This window comes from Numida meleagris, chromosome 4, assembly GCF_002078875.1.
Source record: "Numida meleagris isolate 19003 breed g44 Domestic line chromosome 4, NumMel1.0, whole genome shotgun sequence".
In the NCBI taxonomy this organism is placed as follows: domain Eukaryota; kingdom Metazoa; phylum Chordata; class Aves; order Galliformes; family Numididae; genus Numida; species Numida meleagris.
Window position 1 is genome coordinate 2,782,699 of NC_034412.1, and position 21,527 is coordinate 2,804,225.

Consider the following 21,527-nt stretch of genomic DNA (forward strand, 5'->3'; position numbering starts at 1 on the left):
AAAGGCCAAACCCGGGCAGCATCTCTTCTGCTCTCATCGTCAGCCATGTATGGGTGCTGGGAATGCAAAGCAGGGTCGCTCTGTTTTAGTAGCGAGGAAGGAACTCCCACGGTTGCTTTACGTTGCAGCTTTTAATAAAAGAATGGAAATCCTTTATTCCATTTATCCCCAAAATGTAGAGGCGTCTCCATTTTAGATTCGGTACGTGTTAATGAATGGGCCGCTGAGAACGGCGCACACAGAAGGAGAGGTTCCAGGAAGCAACGTTACAATCCATTTAAAAAAAAACGTTTGGTAATTTTTGAAAGCGTTTCAAACAGGGAGACACAATAGAGTAGGACATTTTAATTTTTGTAACCGCCGGTTCGTGTTCTTTAAATTATTTCTTTTGAGAAAGCAGAGCTCTGTAAGAAGATTACTTCATTCATCTTCAGCCTGTGAGGGTCAGGCACTGCCAGAGAAATTGGAATTGGATGTTTTTATGTAGATAGGCCTTCAGCACACTGATCTCTGTCTTCCCACATGCGCCATCAGCGGTGAAATAAATGTGCAGACTTCGAATCATCTTTAAAAATAATTTTGACAGATGGTATATGCATGGGCAGTAAAAAATCATAAACACGAAATAAAGCCGGACTTTAATGTAAATAATTGCTTCATTTCTTCTGGAGAAATAAGGTCTGAAGAGGTGGTTACACCTGAAGATGTTCTGCTTAGTTCAGTTTATCGCAAATCATAGTGTCCTTCTATTAAAGCAAGCGTTCCTGATTATTGCATTTTATTAGTGGCAGCATTGCGTATAACGATCACTTCCTTTTGCGTTGTGCTGTTGCAAGAATCGTTGAGATCTGCTACGTACATACACCTGCCAGGCTTCGTGCTCCAGCATTTGTTTTTCCTTTTTCTCCCCTGCTCCCTGTACTGTCCCAGAAATTATCACGCAGTTTTTCTTCCCCTCTACTCTGGTGTTTGAAGGCAGAGAACAGAAACTAAGGGGGAGGCGGAATTTGGATAAATCCAGAAGAGCTTCAGATGTTTGTGGGTAAGAAGGCCATCAAACATATCCACAAGTTGCAAGGGACGTTCCTGGCCCCAGGCACTGACTGCCCAAACCTTGCTGCTTTCTCCTAGTCCAAAGGAGAGGTCTTACACTGACTGAACATATATGAATATTATTTATTATTCACTACATTTATCCACTGCTCATTCAACCACGCCATGCCAGATCTGTTTGCATCGTGGCTCACATCTCCATTTCTTCTCTTTTTATCAGGCAGAGCCATTCTGAATTACGATGTATGCATTATTTTCTGTGACAACAAAGGCACCGCAGTGCGCCCGGCCCTGTACGTTCTCTGCCTTCAGAAGTACCCTCTGAAGGCAACGTGATGGTGAAAAGTAATCACATGGAGGGTAGAGTTTACATTATCAATTGTTATTTACCCTGAAGTAGGATTCAGAGTTTGGTCTCTCTTATTCAGTTATGATAAACCCATGCAAAATCAATACTGAAGAGGAAATTTAAACCCACTGTGCGACGTTCAGAGTTAGTATTTCACCTTATTTATGTGAGTGCTACATCATACTGGGGAAGGAGTTGTGCATTGCCCTGCTCAGTATTATATAGTAGGGGGAAGCGATATAAGTTACTTCCTTGTCCTTTGAAACCAGAAAAATTACAGCAGTGCATTGGGAAAGTCACTCAAGAAAGTAAGTTGTGTTTTAGTTAAAAGTGCAACTGGATGTTATCTGCCAAGATTTGTGTCTCCTAGGACAAAAGTTCCTCTGCTACTTGCTGGAAGAGCAGACTTCAAGTAGAAAAACAGGGATTATCACTGTTCCCATTCCCTCTAAGCCTAAATCCCACTGAAAGCAAGCACCTGGAGCTGGACTTGAATGGCTGAATGTGATTTGCATAACTGTAACATGTCCTGTAAACAGACTCTGCCTGTAGAGCACGGAAGCAGGGCTGACAATTGAATTTCCAGAGTAGAAACTATGTTAATACAACCTCACTGATGTTCTGGAGGTCCCAGACGCAATCAAGGACAGAACAAGCATGCTTTCAGCTGTTTCTAATCAAATTCTTTACAGCATATGACTAAGGTGCCACCTCGTGAAACCCAGCCCACGGCAATTAAATCCAAATACTGCTGGAGCTGTGTTATTCCATACAGCTGGCAAATAAGGCTCCCACTGAACCGTCACGCAGCTCTGATTCCTCTCAAGATACCGTTGCAAAACACCACAAGTTTCTGTGCGTACAAGGTTTGGATGTGAATGATGGCAAGGGGTTGCCAGTTTTGTCTCTTATTTTGAGCCTTTTGCACAGCTCTCCAACAAAATTAGGTTATTACATTCAAAATGTGACCACTTGGGATTTGTCGTTATTGAGAACGAAATCAGAGAGCTTGGCTTCAGCTGGTCTCCTGGCTCCTATTTTAGATAGGCTAAATTGTACTGTAGATCATCTCTCTCCAGAGAATCACACTCTCTTTTTGGAATATCTGTACGTTTGCGTCTGAACTTTCTGCTCACTTGGATACATGGGAAGTAAGTTCTGTATTTGTACATTTTTCTTTGCAGTATACGTGCAACAACCACTCTCAGAGTCCTGAGAGCTTATTCTCAAGGTGATCCAAGTTGTCCAAGCACTGGCAGAGCCATATCAGACAGGGCTCAGGACTGGCCAGGGGTATTCCCATTCTACTGTGGTCATTTCAGTGCCAAGTAGAGACACAGCATTAGGTTACGGCGTATGCATTCCATTGCCTTTCTTCAAACTTCATCACATCAAACGTGCTGGTGCACTGCGGTCAAAGTTGGCGTGAATGACTTCTTGAGAAGATGAAGCAATGGTTAAGTAAGAGCAGATGCGGGTTAGAAGATCACACAGGTCCACAAACATGCACAACCACGCAATCCAACAATTCTTTCAATTATTTTTTATGGATTTGTTATCTTAGGGCAGAAATACTCAAGACACCACTTTAGCTGAAGACTTGACAAGTTCTAAAGGATTCTTGTAGTTCTTAGAAGATGTATCAGCAGCCACTGATAGATATCCAACTTTGGAATTCGTCCCTGTGCCGTCACTGGTTATAGTGATGAAAAGGTACTTTTTCTTCATTTGTTTCACAAAGCACAACTTATCTCCCTAAAATCTGGTGCAGTCCTTGACCTCTGATCTATAGAATCCTACAGTAACTCCTTTAAGACGTTATTATCTCTTGAACTGACCACCCAAAGGCTTTAGGAATTGCAGAATGCACTTAATTAACTTGTCTGAGCCACTGCTCATTCCATTTGTCTTTTTTTTCTTTCCTGTTTTGGTGTCACCGTGGCATCTGTTTGTTTTCATCCTTTTCCTCCTGCCCCCGCTAATTATAGGTAAGCGAAATAAATATTTAACCTTGCTGGAAAACCGTTAATATTAAAAATATTCCCCTTGATAAGCCCATAAATCTCTAAGCCAGATGATTCGTCAGTACCTTACGCTGGATTTCACCTTTGGAGTGAATGCAGATCTGCAGTACAAATTAGTAATCGCTTCTTGCATATCTCAATTCACTTTTCAACATAGAAACCCAAACAAAATTCCTGTTTTCATGCTGAGACTTGGCAGGGATGAACTGTTCCAGTCTTAATGCAAAATGAACAAATAATTTAAAAAAAGATTATTATGTGCATGTGTCCTTTTAAGAACTCAAAGTTATTTGCTACTGTTATTATAGTTGTTATTAAATATACATGTACCACTATAAGAATACAGAGGGTAGAAAGGTTGGTGTTCTGAAAACTAAGAATTAGGCAGTAATATCCTTGCTCTTGGGACATTTCAAGATGATTTCACTCGGACTTTTTGAGTAATTTGAGATGTACGTTTGACCCTTTGCCAAAGGTCTGTCAGCTTTTCTTTTGATTAAAAAAAATACAATTTCAATAAGAAAAAAAAAACAACAACAAAATAACCCAACTGAAATTACATCCTGAATTATTTAGAATTGCACAGGAGATGAAAGCTTCTTAGAAGTTTCCAGGGTGGAGATAATGCATCATGATCAATAAATGAATACTGTCCTTCCGAAACCCAAATATATTTGGCATACATTATTAAAAAGGTATAAAACCATCTGATTTCATTATTAATGCAAGGTTCTGCTATATCTTATGTGCACAGCTGAGAAGGTGAAAAAGCACAAAGTTACTATTTGATTTCATGAATTTTTTTTTTTTTTTTTCCAGCTTTTAAAAGACTGTTGAGGACCAGGTTTAGGTATTTGTTCTCTTCAATCTTCCTGTCTCATCTAGGCCCACCTTATTATTTGGAGGGAAATTTAGGCTGGGAGAGATACTGAGCAGGTCTTGAATTTCAGATTGCTTGGGGAGCGTGCCTTCATAAAGACCATCCCGAGAAGCAGTCTTTCAATTACAAAAGGAAAGGGTAATAGACAGATAAAAAAAAAAAAAAAAAATGAGTGTTGACACTACACTTGCTTTGTTCATGCCTCCACGTGTTGGTATCAATACAATGAATTTTCCAAATCCACAGGCTCTGAGTTACCATCTTCAGGGTGCGTGAGTTGGCTGGGTCAAGCACACTCTAGCACTTCCTTTATGACATATTTTCTTTCCTGAAACTCTCTGTTCTTTTCCCTTCTATATCTGCCTTAGCAGAGACTGTAAATGTCAGTGTGCCTCGTTGTTAATTTGCTGTTTGAGGTTACATAACGCTGGAGTAAAATTCTCATGCTCTTTACAGCACAGTCGTGTTACTTCACTGACTTCGCACCTGTCATCAGCTGATCCTCCTTAAAGCCACTTTTAAAGTAATATGAAATGTCAGTAGCTGTTTCTAAAGTTTTTTGATATATTTTCAACTATTTTGTCTTGCAATAAGTCCACAGACTCAGCTGTAATGAGAATCCCACTGTGCCAAGAATTCTTGACATAACTCTGCCCAGATAGACAGCATCAGCCCCGAAGACATTGCCTCATGAGTACAAATAAGAAAGGCACTGCATGCTGAACTTGTGCAGAGAATGGAAGTTCATTATTTTGAGAGAAGATCACAGATTTTATGACTGTAGATGCAGCTGGAACTCTTGAGTTTTGCTCTATACATCATTTAAGGATTTTCATCTTTACAGGTTCCTGTTACTTTATAGGTTGTAGCTTGTATCTTAGAGCGTGTTTCCACTCGATTTTTGCTTAGTTTCCAAACTGTTGAAGTTCACGTGTTTACTCCCTTGAAATAGGTGCATTTCCTTTAATCAAACTGTTTTGAAAAATACCGTGGAGTGAGAGTAAAGGAATGCTGTACCCTTTTGAAATTGAAAGTGACTCTTCTAGGGAGAAGAGTTGCTCTGGATTTCCTACTGTTGAAAAATACTAAGTAGGTTACTTGTTTCCCCCCCCCCCCAGTTTTTTCTAAGTCGCTCTACAGTCTGCAGTAATGAGTCTCTTATTCTAAACTAAGTTACAGAGGTGTCCAATGGAGTTCAAATTCCTCTCTGGAGAACAGAGGCATGCTCTTTTTCTAAATGGTTGGACTTGAGGATCTTCATGGTCTCTTCCAACATTAATGATTCTATGATTCTTCTAAAGTAGGACAATACAGAGCTTGCTCACTTCTTACACACTCCAGAACAGTGAACGTACTTGATGCATTCTGCTCTAGGAATACTCAGATACTTCAATGTCATTCCTAGAGGGACTGTCTTGAGATTCCAGTACTCGATAATCAAGAAATACTGAGAAATATTTTTCTTGAAGTAACACGATTGCTTTATGAATATTTCCTCTGAACTCTCATGTCAACTTTTGTATTTTGAAGATGCGCCTGTTAGGCGAGTTGACTCCCACATTTTCATTTTTTATTCTTCAGAGCATAAATCTTGTGAACTTCACTGCAAGATCCAATTTCCAGGTTACTTGTTGTGATAGATGACAGACTTGTAAATCTTACCCAGAGTTGTTCACATATAAACTTAAAAAGCAAGCAAGGTGGAAACTTCTAAAGCTCCATACTTTTCTATGAACTGAACCAGCACAGCGATGCCCCTTGCAGACCAAATAAATGTTAAAAGTGATTTTACTTCCTAAATAATGTATGAATTATTCCAAACTGTTAGAAAATAACGCTATTAGTGCTAAAATCTTCAAAGTCAAGAAAGTATAATCTGAGTTAAAAAGATATGTTGTAATACTGTTCTTTTGCATTAATGTATGTGTATGGCAAAAGAAGGTGATGACAGTGCCTTCTAGTAGGATATAAACACTACAGAGCAATAGCAGATTTAAAAAAAATAAAATAAAAGGAAGGAAAATTTGCTTACCCCTTCTGGTGACCAGGGACAACTCAGGAGGAATGCAATCTCTCTAAGGGCTGCTAACCCTTAAATGAGGTCTGAGAAGGGGTGGATCCAGGCTCCATCCCTTCTGGTCACTCAGGTGCATTGCTTGCACCTGAGAGCTCCCTGGGTTAGCCAAGCTCAACCATTGGTTCAGGCTATGACCTGGCAATTCCATTGCAGTATGCAAATTGATGCTTACTGTGTTAAAAAAATTACAAAAGAAGGTGAAAACCATTGATACGTATGTGTATCTGCATCATTTTAGAAGAGATGGAGAATACACAAGAATTGACATCTCTGTCATTAGCCTGTATTGCTGCTTGTCAGCCCTTATAGCAGGCTCTGTGCTGGTACTGATTGCCCAGAACAATATAAAGCATCTTTGCTGCCCTTGTAATTACATACAGTAATAATTTTCAAGCATTCTACCCATTTTTGAAAGGAAAGGTACAAAATTTAATTGCTGGCTAGTGGTTAGCAATATTAAAGAAGATAATGTAACTGCTCGTATGATGTACTGCAAGAGAAGGAGGGGAAAAGACAGACCTTAGGGATGTGTGTAACAAAACGGTATATTTAACTTAATACACTTTGATGGGGATACTGACACATTATTTCAAAGATGAAACTTTAAAGATGCAATGATGGATAATTTTAGGTTCCTTTCAGTTCCTAATAGTCTGAGTGTGTGGTAGACAAGTGAGATTTCCAAAACCACGTGTTGCCCTGCTCCTGCTCCCTTTAAAGTAATTGGAGAAGCTATTACTGAATTCTAATGCAACAGATTTATTCTTTGTCAAAGTGTTGCAATTTGGTTAGGTATAATAGGAAGATTATATATTACTTTGTATTCTATTTAACCATTCGGGTTTAAAAAAAGTTTGTCATAGTACAAAGATTAGACTTTTTAATGCTATGTGTATCATCTGTGTGCTTTTAGAGAGATAGTATTGTTCACAGAAATACCAACACAAGCAAAAATCAAGAAGAAAAGATGCATCTTTCTTTCTGTTATCAGCTAGCTCCAAAAAAATACTTTCAGCTGTTCCATATTCTCAGTGGTCAATGTCATCATCTAAATCAAACATAAATACAAAAGAAAGAATAGGCAGCATTTACTTATCTTTTTCACCTAATTTATTTTGCGGTTCCTTTCTATAGTTGTGCATCTTACTTCTCATTTTGTATGTATTATTGAAACTATGAAGCCATTGCTAAGCATATGGCTGAAAGCAAATTTCAAAGATGATGGGTAAAATTGATCGAGTGTTCTTACCTCAGATAACAGGCTCCAAGGTCTCCAGCTCTACCAAGACCACAACCGTCGCTGGAAATAGAATGCAGCAATGAATTGAAAGAAACAAATGATTCAACCCTAAACTTCCAGAAACTCTAAGAATACTCTACCAGCTTGCAGCAGTAGTATGCGCATGAGTTCCTTTTTTTCATTAAAGTTTAAGGAGATTTGGAGCAGATCTTGTATAAAATATATCCTGCTCAGAATGCAGACTCTATAAACCTTATCGCTGTCAAAACTCACCCTGGTTCTATCTTCTCTTAATCCCCTCTGTAAACCACAGACGGCGATTGCCACGGTCTATATACTTCTATTTTACCTACAGGGGCCAGGAGGAGGGCATGTCAAAAACAAAACAAAAACATGAAAGGATGTCCAGTCCCTGGAAAGCTTTCTCTGGTAACCCATCTCTGCACGTGCCTGTCTCTGTGTATGTATCCCTGATATGAGCGTTAGAAACATACTACAGAAGCTTAAAATGAGATTAAGATCTCTGTACAAGAATAAGATCAACCTTTTTGTAAGGACACCTTTGAATTTCTGTGATTGCAGTTCCCTTCTGCTCTTGTCCTTCACATCCTGAGATGCATGGGTTTAATTTGTTGCTTTTCAAATTCCTGCTGGCATCAAGGCCTCGCAAACGTTGGCAAAAAATCCCTCTTAGGTTCCATGTTCTAAGATTGAGAGGCCAAGTCTGGCAAAATCTGTCCTCCTAGCTGAAACTCCCCCAGATTCTGTGTGAATGGATGGCTCTGACCTGCACCTGCTTATTTCTGCAAGGTCTTTATGTGGTAATCAGCATTGCACGTAATTTTCCAGATGAACATTCAGTAGCATCTTTCCCGTTGCCAGGGTGCCTTGCCGTGATTTACCTTTCATTCTCCTGTTTGCCCAGAGTAGAGCTTCTTGCTACTGGGCAGATGGTTTTATTATTTGCAATCACCACAGGATCTCTCGTATGATTTCTTTATTCAACAATGATTTTCATGTTTATTTTTGGTACTGAGATTATTGCCTTGCTTTTGCCAGCACTGGGCTGTCTGTATTCACCCATAAACCAAGTCTACTCAATCACTGCGTATCTGGTTGTTCTGCTGTAATTTACTATTTTTGTATCATCATTAAATGTAGCAATTCTGGAAACTGAACACCTCTCTGCCTCATTTGTCTCTCAGAGAATTCGAACACGATGACAGAGCAGCTTTCCTTCAGATGCTCATTTTCAGCGTAACATTTTGTTGTATGCCGGCACCCCTGTCCTTGCCTAAAAGGAGGAATATTTCAAGTTACTCATGGAAATTCATATTTTTCTGCTTTCTGTTTCATAGCACCTTCAGCTGTTGTTAAAGTACAGACAGAACTCATCCGACCCACCACTCTCTTTTCCGTCAGAATAATAAACTGTTCAGATGGACTGAAGAAAATGCTTCTTTTTCCACGGGTTAATCAGCAGGCGATGTGGTTTTGTATTTGTGTTCAAGCCAACATTTTTAAGACCAGTTTCTCTCTTAATACTTGGAGTCCTTCTGTGGCACGAAATCCAGTTAGAGCATTATCATCACTCGAAGCGGATAATGCGATTTGGGCTATTAGCGTAGATGGGCACCACGCTGTAACTCTGCCCCAAAGTTAGGTTACATTTTAGGCACAAAAATAGGAATGATTAGGTAACGTGGTTTAAATGCGATCAGTCACAAAGTATTTATAGCCAGGGCTAAATGTAACTAAGGTCTTTCTGGTACCCAGGTAGAGTATTTTAGCAGCGATGCGACCCGCACGCTGATTAACACTGTAACTTCCTTCCGTTGTTTTTTTGTATGGAGTGGAAGTGACTTACGCTTGAAGAGCGGTTATCCACCTCTTACCTTGTCTTCTAGACAAAGCCTCTGTAAATCAAACTCTTTCAACAGTAGAAAGGCCAAAAGTTTTTTTAGTGTAACCTAGAAATGACTCATAATTGAGGAAGATGCGGAATTACCATCCAAGCTCCCTCTCACTAAAAAATCATCAAAGTGGGTTTGTTTTATTTCTGTACTTCGTATGTTTGATTTTTGGGCTAAGATCCTCCATTTCCTCATTCTGTCAGACTGCGTTCTTTTATTTTGTGAGCAATTGCGATGGTTTGAATAAATAGCTGCTCAAAGTATTCCCCCCAAATTGCTCTTCTGCATCAACAGATAGGTGCAGTCTCACTGTACAGTACCTATTTCTCAACATGGGGAAGGGAAGAGCAACGCAAACTCCTCAGATTTAGTTATTCCAGACATTTTCCAGCATCAGAACTGAAGCACTGAGACTTGGCTCCGTCGTCAGCCCTGCGGTGCTGGCGTTTCTCTCCCACTCTGCCCGTGCCCACTGCGATTCGTTAGCATGGAGTGGTGGAGCAAAGTGAGCAGAAATGTGACGTGTGCTGTGTGATGACCCCGGGCGCCTGTTTTAGCTTTTTTCCTCTCTGTGACATGTTGACAGTCTGCAGTCATGCCGTCTCCAGTCTTAGGTTGCAGCACAGGTGTTGAGCAAGTCCTGATTCAGCAAGATGCAGAGGTGTGGGGCCTCACGAGCACCTGAAGCTGATGTCTTCGTGGAGCGGTTTGAGGTCCATCTCAGCTGACTTCAGGGTTCTCTTCCTTCTCTGTGTGGAGTGGATTTTTTGTGAGGTATTTCCGGCCTGCTTCATTTCTAACTCCAGAGCACAGTTGTAGGTCATTAGTTTCAGTCTAAGCATCCCGTGAACTTGTGTTCGTTGCTGGACATGCCTGTTCCTTGATCTTATGTTTTTGGCTCCTTATCTGAGCATTATGATTAGATTGCTTTTTGAATGGACTCCAAGTCTCCTGTGCTGCATTTGACAGTTTCCAATAAGCCTACGTTTCTGATTCATGGATACCACAGCTATAAAATTTGGCACAGAATAATTTTCCGTAGCAGTAAACAAGATGAAAATCCAGAAATCAAAAAGACTCTTACAGGTAAAGGTTGTTACCCCTTTTGCTCCTTTTATTTCTTTTCTTCCTCTATTATAAAGACATTTGCAGAACTCTGCTTCCCTGTTACATTGCACATCCCGGTTTCATTTAGTACAGAAAATACCTTTTCATTCATTCAACCATGAAGCTATTGCTGATACAAATGGATTTTTTCTATAAACATCATCCTGTGTAGTCAGGTCTGGATCACATCAAAACAATCCGCTTGAAAAGAGCCATTGTAACAGTGCCTAACCTTTTGTTTCTCCTGTGCTATCAGCAGCTCTTCTACCTGTTAAGTGCCTCAGTATGAAGTCCTTCGTAAATCCTCAGATCTCATGTATCTTTTCATCTTTTTTTTTTTTTTTTAATTTCATTGCACATAGTTTGCAACTTGATCTTCCTCTGATGTCTGTTTTTATATAGCTGATCACCACTAAGGTGTTTCCTAGTAGCATCCATAGTCTCTCCAAATTATCCATCCTCTCCATTCTCTTTTGAGGGCTGTTACAGCCTTCTCCATGAACATGCAATATTCCTCCTTGGAAAATTTCAGTAGCCCTTCACAATTCTTCTTCCCCCTGCACCACAAACCTCTTTTCATTTATCTTCTGACTCCATGCAGTTAAATCCAGGGGTGCTGCTATAGGCAGGGAACTGGAGCCCAGGAAGGCCGTGCACAGTAGCCAAGGCTACTGAAGGGAGAAATTTTACTGGGCTTTCAGAAGGTAAAATCAGTGTTTTAATATTTACTGGCCTGAGAAGACCACCTACAGAGTAAATAAAATGGTAAAAGCCCTTGGGCTTGGCCAAGGAAGTGGAGAGGACCGAAGGGTCTGCAGCAGGCTGGCAGAGTGGTAGCAACTACCCCGTAAGGGACACGCTACATCTCCCCACACAGCGGTGGTGCAAAGTCTCTCGTCAAGGCAAAATTAGTCTTAAGCAGAAAGTAAGAAGTCTTTACCCCTGCTTTTGTTTGGGAAGCACTGCAGCCTGTTGGGAGAGGAAGAGCTGGAAGGCTGTTGGTGCTGAGCTGAGGAGCTGCAGCCATGGGACTCTGTTTAGGATGGCTAAAGGCAGCTATCAGCTGCTGGGTGAGAGCACTGTGCCTGGACTGAGGGCTGCAACTGGCAGTGGAAAGCACAGGGGCAGCCTTACCCCTCACAGCTGTGTTTCGGGTGTTCATCTCTGAACTACCTGAAGTGCAGTAGTATATCAGAAAGAAGAATGGTACAGTGTTATGATACAGTGACTTTTCTAGAAACTCTTGGAAAGTTGAAAAGCAGCATCTGCCTTTCCGCACTAATATACCACACTTGTCAGAGTCTTTTGAGACTATTTATAACTTTATGCATGTGAACATGCTTTCTTGGCCTATCTGTCAACATCTCTTCTTTACTTCCCTCTACGTAAATTAAACAAACATGATAAAACTTGCACCATCAGACTCCATGGAAGCTCTTGCCAGCTGCTGCCACGTTATTGAGTAATACATCATGGGGATGGTAGCGAGTTTGTAATGATGTATCGCATCGATGCATCATTAGGGGAGCTGTGTTCTTTGATATATTAGTCAATAACAATTGTTAGTAGGAAAATATTTTGGAAAGTCAAACTCCAAAATCTTTTTTTAAAAATTGTCCATAAATACACTGTAAACGGAAGATATTGACAGATCATGTCCTTATATTGTCATCTTTCTGTCTGTAAAAGTGCGTAACAGGTGACTCATGAAATCACCAGGAGGTTTTTTTTTTGGTGGATGTTCCAGGTTTCAGCACAAATAGGTACAAAAGGAAATAGTGATAGAAGAAGAAGAAGAAAGGCTCCATCTTGACTCACCTACGGAAAAGGGCAGCAAGAGGTCCCTCGAAACCTAAGGATGATGTTTTGGCAGCCTAGTTCAGGTGTGCAGTGGGCCATGCAAGACCTTGGCAGGATTTAGGCTTTAGGAGAGGACATCTTCTGTCCTCTCTCCCTAATTAACATCCGGTGCTGATGATTGCAATTTTAAACTGTGGCACAGCTTTCTTACTTATCTAGGTAATTGCTATACCTATAGACGCATCTATTAGAAACAAATTTAAAGGCATAAATGGAGCTTAATTTAAGCAGTCATTACCTAACGTTGAGTGGGTGTGAATGTGCAGTATGGGTGAACAATTGCAGGTGTCGAAAAGTAGAAATAAATGTGTTTGTTTTCTTGATCATTCTTGAAGCCTTTTTATTTATTTATTTCAGTTTTCAAGGGCAGTTAAAATACTTTCTGTTTCATAGATTAAGAATTTAACCTTCAATATGTAAAAGATTTAACAAGCACCACAACCTTACTATAACAAAGTGGTTTCCTTCCATTCTTGGCTCCTTGAAGAAGCTCCATTTAAATGAGTCTGACAATAAAACGATCGTTCCTCTGATGTTATGCAGGCAAATAAACAACTTAGTACCTGACTAAGCTTGTCTTAAGAAGAAGTCTTTTCTAGTGAGCATTTCTTCGAACGTGTTTCTTAATCGGCAAAGATACTTCTTTCTTACGTTGGGTTATAACTAGCAAATAAACAGACAAACATGGAATTCTGAAGAAGATAAATATTTGTGAAGTGCCAAAAGGATGAATTAATATCTGTTTGGGATTTTTGAAGTCAGTGTTTTCACAGTGGTTTGATATCTATGAATAAAGACGTACGGGCATTTTGTAGTGCAGAGATCCTTCTGCAAGCTGGCTCTTCTCCACGACCACCACGAGCTGCCTTAGTGTTCACACATTCAGCAACATCCAAACCACATGACGTGGGAAGGGTGGTACAGAATTGACTTATTAGGTCTCTCTACAGTTTGAAAAGCATGAAAATGAGCTTTCAACACCGCATTTTGATCCACGTAATTCTCAAGAGAAAGAAGAAAGAATTAAGCATATATGCACTTATACAGTCACAAGACCTTGTTGTTGCAAATAACAGGTATATAGGACAGAGAACTGTAACTTTATTCAGACTAGTTGTCGTACACGTGTTATTCACTAGGTGAACCTGAACCAATGCTGGCGATCACAGCAGCCTTCTCACGGAGGGGGAAGGTCAGGTCTGCAGCCAAATTACAGTAATCCATCTGCCTTGAAAATCATATTGAAGTGGACAATAGTTTAAAGCTATGCAGCTTTTTTATTCCTAAAAATTAATAACTAATATTTTCCCCCAAAAGATGACTTCTAGAATAAATTGGGTTCTGCTACTGATTAAAAACACAGACGTTTACCTGCTTAGGTCAGGTCAGTCAGTGTTTTCAGTTGAATTATGTATTCCTAAATAGGAAAGGGTAGAAAAAGCTTTTGTGGTGAAATAAAAGTCTTTACTCACAGTTTGACCACAGCAGATTTCATCATCTTGTGTCTTAAGCCAGTTCGTATGTATGACACAGTCCTTTGCATCACGTGGGGAAAAGAAAAATCTGATTGACCGCCCTATAGAAACATATGCAGAAAAATATGAAGCTGCATGACCTGGTGTCAACTTGGTCACGGTATAAACAGATTCGCTTTGCACATTTTCTGACTTGCGTACTATAACTCTGTGCACATGTTTAGTTTGGCAACCTACACAGGGTATTTCAGGTAGACTGTTGCCTTCCTAATTGACCTCTACGGTCTGAGAACCTGCTCCAGCCCGTTGTAATAAGAATGTGCTTTACGTAAACATCCCCATCTCATTTACTATTTTACACTTGAATTCCTGGAATTGTCTCATCCAGGACTGAGAATTCAGTAACAAATCTGTACCATAAACAGTTCCTCAAGTCAGAATGAAATTCCGAAATTTTAGGAAAAGAGATGAGACTGAAAAATAAATAATATTTCTTAAGTCACATGAATACATTGCTTCCATTGCCCAAGAACATTACCATTCACTTTTGTCAGTCTCACGGTTGCTATAATTCGTTTGATTCCCAAACTGAAATGCTGTTTTCCAGAAATAACCCCAAAAATTTGTCAGAACCGTCTGTCTTGACAAAAATTTTGGCTTGAGAACATCAGCATTTTCAGACTGAAATGAATTGTAGAAACAAACGTTGACGGCAGGTTTATTAATGTTCTCCCCCAGTCGCAAGCAACCGGGAACAAAATTATGATTCAGGGAGATGTATTTGTAAAGAGTTCCCAGGCTCTCCCTCAGGACATCATAATTACACAGCAGTGCAGCTGCTGACATAACGAGCCATGCTCCTCACTCACCTGTGGTACCACTGTAAAGTTTTCCCACTAAAAATGAAATCTCTTTTAGTGAAGCTCAAGTGTTCTTCTTAAAAACTGTTGGTGGATTATAACACCTTTCAGCTTAGTTATGCAATTCTTGTCTTATTTTTTTTATTTCATTTACCATTTAGCAGAAATGGAGGATATGAAGGAGTCCTCATCAGGTTAAAAGAGAAAACAACGTCCCTGAGCAGTGTTTATCTTTCTGTTTAATTTTAAAATTATATTTAGTGTCTTGGCTCTCCAAAGCAGATGGACCGTAGGCTTGCTGTAAATCAGCCTAAACAGCGCTGTCTCTTTTAATGCGTTAAGTTGTAAAACAAAAGGTGTTACTGGAATCATATGGAGTCCACAGTGCATCTTCTCTCGTTCTTAATATCCTTTCGTTGTTACTTTTTCTCATCGCTGTTTGTAATTTCAGCGTGACTTAATTTTGCTTTCTGGGTAACTAAAAATAACTTACGTTGTTTGCTAAGCATTTCCCTCAGTAAGTTCCTATTGCTGCCGGTGTTGTGCTGCCTGGATGCAGTCTACCTGCTGCGGTTCATTTGTGGTTCATTTGCGGTTCTACCTCTCCCCCACTGTGCAGTTGTTCACAATGTCATGCCTAAGTAGCAAGCAGATGATATCCCAAATAAATCAGCAAATTGCTTCATATTTTATAATGCCAAAAGGTGACAGCACGAGTAGAACACAGGACACAAATCTGAGAATTCTGCTCAAACTGTTATCTAAGTCTTGTATGGTTTTGCAAATTCTAGTACGTCTATTATTTTGGAGGGGTTTTGTAATACATTACTGGCCCTGCTTTTGTCACCCCCTTTTTAGCTCTTTTTATGATCAGTAAAATGCTGCCTATAACATGCAGGCTAAAAAAGGAAGAACCAAGCTGCAGATGGATTGCATGAATAACTTGGGACAGAGCAGTCTGAGAGTTGCACAAAGTTATCCACCTCCCTACTCAGCCAGGAGCTCATCATTCCGTGGTCTGTTACAGTAAAAGAACCGTATATAGAAGCTTTGATCAAATGACTAAGAGCTTTCTGCTTCCAGCAGACAGGAGGTAATCCTTAGATTGCGTTAATTTTTTTGTTTTGCTTTTCTTCCTTGTGCCTTTGGGTCAACTTTGAAGTCGACGGTAAAGATTCTAATTCACTATTTTAGGATTCCCCTAGTTGCACAGTACTGATTCTTCATAATATCAACAAAGTCACCAGTTTCGTAAGTAGGTCTCCATCGGTTATTTTTAGGAAGGGTCCATATGTGCAGTGTGACTGCTAGAACATATCAGGAAATGAAATGAGGAGTAAGCTCAGCTCTGAAATTGTCACCTTTGTATTTCGCCTGAAGACCAAGTTTCCTTTACCTGTCCTTTCCTCCACTTGTCTTGCATGTGTTTCGCCATTAGTCAAGGAGCATCTTGGCCATAATTTCGCTGGGAAACATACCAAACAACAAGTTAGATTTGTGACTAAGAAGCAGAAAAGAAATAATTTTAGGGAAAAATCTCAACTTCAGGATAGCTCAGAGAAATTTATCGAGGTCTCCAGCAAACTAGAAGGGAAAAGACCAGTTGCCAGCAACATAAGAACTGAGGGGAGAAAAAAAGAAAACGTATGCTCAGGCACTATGAAAATGGGGTTAAGCTGCTATGGCATGCTTTTTTTCCCCCACTGTGGCTATTCAACCATATCGAAGAAAAGAGCCTGTGGATTTTTTAAGCTTCTGTAGCTTTCCTTGAGGAGAAATCACAATATTACAGTATTTCATAGTAACAGAAAGCCTTATACTGACATCCCTCTCTTTTTTTTCCTCTGAAGGTTTACCTGTTTTTACTCGCTCATGCATTGAGCCAATCTGCAGGGAGAATTAATATATTAGATATACCAAGCCAGCTCATTTTTCTTCTGTCACTTTTGCCATGATTAATGATAGTGAAAGTGTGTTTAAGTCTGTTCCAAATGACACTTCTGGTATTGCTCAGTGCTTAGATTTTTTTTTTTTTTTTGAGTCTGCTATCATTAACTAAAAATAAATTCCAGTTAAAATGCAGAGGCAGATAAAACTATTTCCTTCTCTTTCTTGTTTATTCTTGTTTTTTTCCTTTTGGAATGACTGCATTTACACGTTCAAGTATTGTGAATGTTTCCAGAAACTGCAAACCTTAAGCAATTAAGTAGCATTTAAGCTTACTGTGCTTTATCAATGAGATGATATACTGATATCTTCATTAGGTGGACACTTCCAAACTCTTAATTATGAATGTACTATAAGAGCTTCTGGCCCTGAGGTGACTGGGCAATGAAAACTTGTCTACCATCTGATAAGCCTGCTTTATAGAGAAATGATATCTAGATCTATCACGTGCTTTTGTGATAATATGCTGCCCTACACTGATGGAAAAAAATAGCCAGGAAGCCATTAAGTAGAAGAAATGCTTCTAATGAGGTTTCTCGTAAACTAGAAAGGAGATAACAGGAAGGAAGGATGGAAATGGGTTGTCGTGGAATGGCAAGGAAGGGTTTTTAATGTTCACAGTGCCCTCGAGTTGAATGTGAATTCCCTCCTTGGGAATTCCCTCTCTGGGGCTCCAGGACCTACTGGACTCTATATCCTTCAATCCTCTCAAGATGGTAACAAATAAGAGTGATGTAGTGATTATCACTGATCTTCCTTTTTCTCTCTCATGAATGTAAGAGGATTTAAAATTGCATTCCTACCAATAGATGGAGGTAGCAATTCCAACCACTCGCTTGTAGGAAGCGAGTATTGCCAGTGTATATCCAGACAGTGCTGAGAAGCTTTCAAGGTATACACCTACATTGAGTAGGTGTATACTTCCAGTGCTCCTCCTAACAAGTGTTTTCTGAATTGATAGGTATTATCTGTAGTGAATATTTTCAACGCACTGTTAGTGCCTCCTGGTTTTGAGTCACCACAAAGCAAAACTAGCTATCAAACACATTATTTCATAAGGAACCTGCCCATCAACTAGCTAGAAAGAGAAAGCAAACATCGTTCGTGCAGATTGGTAATACTGTGTGAAAACTGCTCATCCACCAACAGGCAAAAAAAAAATTATTAAATGTGCATTGTTAATATTACCCTTAAGGGGAAATGAAAGGTTTCAGCATTTCCTTTGAAGTAATTTTAAAGCAGTAGAACGAGTGTGTGCATAGCAGCTGTCTACTGCATATTAAAAGAATGAAAGAGTAAAGAATGAATGAGTTATGGAGCATCACCCCACAAGAAAACAAACAAAAAAAGCATTGTTAATGTATATAATTTGTATTAAATGAAGTCCTGAGAAAGATCACTTTTAGGAACTGAAGAGCGATTGTCTTCAAATTTACTGAACACGCAGTGGACAAAGTGGAACAATATAATGAATGTGCTTTATCTGACTTACCAGCTTGGCTTCAAAAATTTCAAAGTTCCTTTTGAAAACTGCAGCGTCACAGCAGAAGTTACAGCTTGAGTCTCAGTGAAGACAGGTCAGAAACGCACCACGTGAGGTTCAGTCGTCTTCTCACCACATCCTGTGTGACCAGGGTCATATATTGCTGAAAAAGAAGGGAAAGAAAAGCAGTGTACATCAGCAAACGTGTGTCTTGTGAGACTGATGCAATAACTCAGCTGTTACTCTGTTAAGAGCAGGCACCAGTATTTATTTATTTTTAGTGAGAAGATACAGGAAAACAAGGAACAATTAAAGTTGGCATAAAAGATGAAGGGGAAAGAGTTGTACTGCTGGGATTTCATCCTTAATTTGTTTACGGTTTTGCTCCAAAATCTTCCATTCTTCCTGTAGCTTAGGGATGTGCCTTTGACTTCAGCCGTCCAGCAGAAACAAACATGCACAAATGTCCTATCTATGTCATGCTTGAGATGACAGAGTACATAGCCAGGAGTTTCAGTAAAGCAATTAAATCTATAATCTACGCTAAATGTTAGGTCAAGAAAATAAATTAGATGCATTTTGTGTTGCAGAATCTCTTGGATTCAGGTCACTGAGCCCATTTCTTAAAACCTAATATGTGTTGTAGCCCATTTTACACTGTTTTAAAATGGTATCAGGTATGCTATATAAATCAAGACTCATGCCTTGAGGTCTTCTGAATTGTAATATTTCTGTTGAGTGTCTGTTCTTGTAAATACATCCTGGTGTGGTCAGCAGGAATTTTGAATGGGAGATCTCAGCGGCCAGATTTGATGTGATATTCAGAAATCTAGAAGTGGCAGAAGTGTACAAAGCAATTTTTTAAAACATAATTGCTTTCGTAGAATGGCTTGGGTAGAAAGGACCCCAAGGATCATCAAGTTCCAACCCCCTCCCCTCCACAGTCAGGGCCACCAACCTCCAGATTTGGTACTAGACCACACCGCCCCAGGCCCCATCCAGCCTGGTCCTGACCACCTCCAGGGATGGGGCATCCACAGCTTCTCTGGGCAGTGCATTCCAACACCTCACCACTCACTTCATGAAGAACTTCCCCCTTCCATCCGCTGCAGTCTGTGGTAGCTGGTCCTGGCGCACACCCTAAACTCCCATGAGAACATCATATGAGTAGATCTGCAGAAAGCTCAGGGAACAACTGCATAGGCTGATCTGTGTTCAGGTGAAACACACTCCTAGTTCCGGAATGAGTGGTGCTGTGTCTGCATTGCCCTGACACCACACCAACTAATGGCTGGGTGGGACATGTGGCTGAACAGTGCCTTGGCCTGTAAAGTGGTTCTATTGATCCAGTAAAAGGACTATTTTGAGAGTGCATGTGGCCTTATTCTGCTTTGCGAGCATTTTACTCATCTGTGTAGTCCCAGAGGATCACCTACCTCTCTACCGAAGATACTTTTATGGTTGTCATCTCCGCTGAGGCTGAGTGTTTGCAGCCTTCCATGGTTTTATTTTCACAGCATCGCATTTATCTTGTACCGTCTGTGGATGCCAAGACACAGAAGGGGTAAATGACTTTCTGAAGATCTCCTAGGAGGTTTATAGTGGGGAAGCGCAAAAAACAAAGCCTCAAAATGCAAGATGAGTGCTACAATCACTTCCCCATTTTTCTTCTCCAATGAGGAGTTTGAGCGCAGTGAGGGACAGAGCCTGTGGGGACCCAGCAAGGGACCATGGAACAGGATGTATGATCCAGGATAAATAACACATTCCTCCTGTAAATGTATTCTGGGGTGAAGAAAAACTAGTCTCCCTGAAGCTGTTTTCTGTCATTGGGTCTAGTATCTTCATCTTCAGTTTGTACTGCAGCCTTGCTTTGGTCGCATTCTTAATTACCAAATATTATTATTGTAAAATATGTAAAGAAATTCCTTTGCCCAATAGATTGTCTAAGCTTCAAAATACAGAAGATATTTTAATTTTCACAGACCCAAACAACTGGAGAACAGATGGTTCAGCTGGTAATGGAGACAAAAGGCTCTCTAGATTAAACTGTTGTTGGCCACTTCTATTTCATTCTTGCTCTGGCATTTAGCCCCAATTTTGCATCACTACGTATCATATAAAATGAAACTTTTTTTTAAAATTTCTTACGTTTTAAGACTCCTTTAAGGATACTTAGTTTATTCTGTGTAAGAGATCAGACAATCTCAAAAGTGAAAGCTGACCTGGAGAAGAAAAATGCAGAGCAATGGCCTCTCTCTGGAATTCCCAATTAATTGAATATTTTAAACTTCAGCTTTTTTTCCTTCCATCTTAGCCATTTACCCTATAAAAGACATTGTTAGATCTTATTCGCTGAAAATATTTTCAGTTCAACACACCTCACCCAGCATTGTGGACATGGTTGCCTTCTGCACCCATTGGTTAACTTGGGATTTAAGGCGGTGAAAGAAAGAACAAGTTCTCTTCATCCTGTCCTAACTCGTGCTTGGCGTTCACTGAGATAACATTTGATCACAGCCATTGTGTCTTCACAACAACCTCTTGCTCCTTTTGAGCCTCTCAGGTGGTTCATTGCAGGTACCCGCAGCAATGTTCATATGCAGAAGGTGCGAGGCTCTGAGACCATCCCAGCAAACTGGGAAATGTGTGGGAGCCTCACTGGAAGCAGTGGGACTACTCTTACATTTGAAGTGAAAGACCCACTTATACATTTTGCCTAGTCTGCGCCTTGATCTGGCAAGTGCTGGGGATTATTTCTGTCCCAGCAGTCTGTAGTTCTGCACTGTTCCATGCAATAAAGATGTCACAGTCATGGAGTGAGGGCTGTCCTGCATCATCAGCTGCCTCAAAGATTGTGCTAATCTCTGAGATTTGTCAAACATTTGTTTAATGCGTTGACCCGAGTGTTAGATTATCTTAGTGTAGCCACTGTATCAATGCCAGAAACTTTGATGGATTTGGGAGCAATAATCAATTACGCCAAAGAGGCTGCTCTATTAAGTTCCGCAGAGATCAAGATTAAAAATAGCTTACAGATATATATGTACATTTTCAAAGAAACCTTCCACTGCCAATGGTTATCTGCAAATACATGCTCAGCTGATCACTTGTTCAACATGGCCAATGGTTGGCTGGGCAGCCAGGGAGGCTGAGCTCCCAAAACCAGACAGCTTCACCCCTGGTGTCAGCTCTGCTCTTTTCCGTATATCATGTTTTTTAATAATCAGTGTGATCTCCAGAGGGACAGTCTTCAGGA

The 21,527-nt window shown here is 40.2% G+C and overlaps 2 long non-coding RNA genes across 3 annotated transcripts in view; one reads left to right on the forward strand and one right to left on the reverse strand.

Moving 5' to 3' along the window:
• Positions 1 to 21,527, forward strand: part of LOC110398236 — a 109,761-nt gene that overhangs the window by 69,327 nt on the left and 18,907 nt on the right. The window lies entirely within an intron of this gene.
• LOC110398237 lies at positions 13,822 to 19,806 on the reverse strand. Of its 2 annotated transcripts, none has more exons than XR_002438277.1 (4): positions 19,705 to 19,806; positions 18,278 to 18,431; positions 16,235 to 16,303; positions 13,822 to 14,079 (listed from the first exon to the last, which is right to left on the reverse strand). It is a non-coding gene; the product is annotated as an uncharacterized LOC110398237 (long non-coding RNA). The 2 variants fall into 2 exon arrangements; XR_002438278.1 differs by lacking the exon at positions 13,822 to 14,079 and adding an exon at positions 15,074 to 15,475.